This window comes from Laccaria bicolor, genomic scaffold, assembly GCF_000143565.1.
Source record: "Laccaria bicolor S238N-H82 LACBIscaffold_20 genomic scaffold, whole genome shotgun sequence".
In the NCBI taxonomy this organism is placed as follows: domain Eukaryota; kingdom Fungi; phylum Basidiomycota; class Agaricomycetes; order Agaricales; family Hydnangiaceae; genus Laccaria; species Laccaria bicolor.
Window position 1 is genome coordinate 299,452 of NW_001889891.1, and position 4,053 is coordinate 303,504.

The following is a 4,053-nucleotide window of genomic DNA, read 5'->3' on the forward strand; positions in this document are numbered from 1 at the left end:
TCTGGATCGTTTCTTCGCGCGATTTATCGAAGCAGGGATAACCGCATCTGGAAAGAAGCTTGTCCTCGCTACGCCTCGCCTCCACATTGTCGGGACCATCGTTTCAAAAGATGGATGGCATCTTGAACATGGATTAGTAACGAAAATTTTGAATTGGGGTCCGCTGACAAGTGTTACAGATGTCAGGTCGTTTCTTGGAACGGCAGGAGTTGGGCGGAAATGGATACGCGGATTTTCTCTCATAGCGAAGCCACTCACGCAGCTGACTCGTCTAGCCGTCCAGCGAGAATTTTATTTTTCTCCAGAAGCAGAAGCAGCGCAAAAAGAACTCAAGCGTCTTATCTCCACGGCTCCAGTTTTGGTCAAGCTCGACTACGAAGCAGCAAAACAAATGACTCATTTAGATCCTTTGCCCCGCACCTCAGAGCATGGACTAGTCATCGTTGGGATAGATTCATGTCAGAATGGGACCGGATGGATATTATTTCAAATGGTTGAAAAAGAAAAACACCCGGTGATTTTCGGCTCTTGTACTTTTAATGATACTGAATCTAGGTATTCCCAGGCGAAGTTAGAGCTTTACGGAGTTTTTCGCGCAGTTAAGGACCTTCGACATCGCATCTGGGGCATCCATTTCCGTATTGACGTTGATGCAAAATTTCTGATCGAAATGGTGAAGCAACCTGACCTCCCGAACGCACCAATGACAAGATGGATCTCATATATTGCACTTTTCGACTACGTAATGAATCACGTACCTGCCGACAAGCACACCAGCGTGGATGGGTTGTCTCGGCGAAAGCGCGTCCCCGAGGATTCTGACGAAGAAGATGCGGAAGAATACTTGGACAAGTTTATGGGCTCGGCGTCGATCCAGGCTTGCTCAGTCTCTTCATTAATAAACTTTTTATCTACAGAATCTTTGCACGCTTTTCGACCTACGCAACTTGACAACAATTTTTTCAAGGATCTATTATTGATCATGCGTCGCACTCCTCAAACTCCTTTTGCCTCATTTCGCACGACTTCGATAGCTGAAGACCTCTCTATCCTTCACGTAGAAGACCCGGCACCAGCTTTAGCGGCAGAACTCCAACGTTTGAAGGACTCGAATTTCGACAAAGGAACAAAGGATTCAAGCAACGGATCACTTGTTAAGCGTTCGCTTCTTTCACTGACTGACGATTTTTCGTATACAGGTCGAGAATTTGAGCACAGACGAGTGAATGTGGCCGAGTTGGTTACCTGCAAGCTGGCGGATGAGGTGTTCACGTTGGAAATTCAACGATACCCTCGTGCTTTCATGTCTGCTTTAAGACAAGGTGCGCCTCGACCTACCGTGACTGATCAGTCAACTCTTCCAGGGATTCCGGATCCTTCCTTGCGAACTGACAACAGGATTAATTATGAAGACGTAGACCCTCGGATGGACGTGACTTGCGCAACTCATGCATACGGTGTGAAGGATGAAGACTCTCCGGAAATGTGGGCTGAGATCATCGCATACTTGAAGACTGATGCCTTGCCAGAGCGTTGCCAAGATCCGGTCAAGCGGAAATCCTTCATTCGAAAGACAAAAGGGTTTTTCCTTCACGACAACCGGCTTTGGAAAATTGAAGTTCAAGGGAAGTTGCCTCGTCTTGTTGTAGTGGACTTTGACCGCCGCCCCATCCTTGTAGCGGAAGCTCATAACAATGTAGGACATCGAGGACGCGATGCCACTTACAAGACACTTTCTGAAAGGTACTATTGGCCCAACATGTTCGATCAAATCGCCTACTTCGTCCGGTCATGCAATGTCTGCCAACTACGCTCGAAAACTCGACCTATTGTTCCTTTCAGTCCGACTTGGAATTCAGGAATATTGCGACGCTTCGACCTGGACACTATCCACATGCCAGATGGTGTTGGAGGGATGAAATATTTGCTTCAAGCAACCGACCCCGCTATGTCTTGGGTAGAAGCGCGGGCAGCTCGTAAACCGAACTCAGAGACCTGGGCGAAGTTTTTATATGAGGAAGTATATTCACGTTTTGGATGTGTTCTCCTTTGTCTCGTTGATGGCGGTTCAGAATTTAAAGGCGCGGTTGACATTCTTTTCAAACAGTACGGGATTGTGGTCATTGTTTCTTCGCCCTATCACCCAGAAGGGAATGGGCACTCTGAACGGTCACATCAAACCCTTGTCAACTCGATTCTTCGCGCATGTGGAAAAGAAACGCACCGTTGGCCGCTTTACGTTCATGCAGGACTCTGGGCTATGCGATGCTCGACTTCTCGAGTAACTGGGTATACTCCTTACTTTCTTTTATATGGTCAGCGTCCCTTCTTCGCTTTTGATTTGGCAGATAGGACTTGGGACACGCTCGACTGGCATGCAGTTGCGTCTACCGAAGACCTTTTGGCTATGCGCATGCAGCAAATCCTGCGTCGGGACAAGAAACTGGTGCTAGCCATGGAGCAACAGAAGCGAGTGCGTCAACGGGCAGTTGATGATTTTAACAGTAAGCACGAACGTCAGTTGTCCTCTGGGGATTTTCTTCTTGGAACATGGGTTCTTTTGCACGAGACGTGGCTCGACTCCCAGATGGGAAACAAGGGTGCACTGCGTTGGACAGGGCCCTATATTATTCATCGCAAGCTTCGAGACACGACCTATCAGTTGCGCGAACTCGATGGTACTGTCATGCGCGGTTCAATTGCTGCTAATCGTTTAAAGATTTTTTATTATCGCGAAGAACATCAAACGGTCAGAACTGTCAATCCTACGGAATACGCACTCCATGCCGCCGCCAATTCTTTATCGTCATCTTATGCTTCCGTCATCATTGGAACTCTCAACCAACGATTGCTCACTACCCCATCGTACCCTGTTTCTGTCAAAGCTGGAGTACCCATGTTTCCAGATAACCGCTTGCTCGTAGATTTTCCAAGTGTTTCTCCATTTGCTTTTACTTCTCACAGTCTTCACTATCGCTTTCACCCTACTATCGCTGAACTCGAACCGATGGACTACAATGCGGTTCAGTTTGTCCGGTACACGGCTTCTTCAGCAATTGTGAAGAACCACATTCACGAAAATCTCCTCGAACATTCGAACATTCGTGATCTCGAAGCTTGGGCTCTCGCCGCTCTTCCTCTTCGCTAAGTTTTTCTTCGAACTTTTCATTTGTTTTGCCCCCCCCTTCTTGCGAAACGATGAGGGCATCGTTTTAAAATTTTTACCTATTGTGGAAGTGCATCATGAACCTTTCATGACGCCCTCCCTTTTTTTTATTTTATTTTTTTATCGTTGTTTCTTTTTTAACGGTTGTTGTTTTTTTTATTATATTAACGGCGTATCCTCAAGAGACCGAAGTCACACCCGAGGACTGGACGGTAGGGTCGAGCTAACGATAGCTGGGAAGTCCGCGCTGAGGGCGGCAGTGCGTCCGTAAATAGACTCCCCAGCATCGGACGGTTCCCCGAGTCATCCCCAGTCTAAAGGTTTGACAGAGGAATCTGACGGGTGCGCCGTGGACATTTTCTTTTTTTGGTGTTCTATAGAATGTCGTGACCTTTTTTTAGAATTATTGGACAGGCAGCACGCGAGAACGTGTAGAATGCCTTGTGATTTCTGTTTTTGTATTTAGGTGACCTCCCACCTTGCGAATGGAGTATTCTTCCCCTCTTTTGACTTCGTTCACACCAAGACTTTTAAGATTTTAAGTGATTTACGTCTAACGCTCTTCCCCCTTCCGAACTCGTCGACCTCGGCTTTCGTTTGGACTCCTCAAGAATATTTCACGCACGCAAGAACTTCAAAAGACGCATATACGCGTACTTAAAGTTTTCCTACTGTGCACGTTGAGCGCTCGTCCACGCGTTCTCTCACGCCATCCGCGTTAAGTCCCTCTCGTCCCTTACTTTATTGTCCCAACTCGTCTTTCCCTTTCTTCTCCCATCTTTTTGTGTAGACGACCAGTTTCCGTTTCCCTCTGTTGAACTATCGTTCTTCCACACAGGGCCTTGCATCATTTGCTATCCCTCCCATTACAATTTACTCTGTTGCAG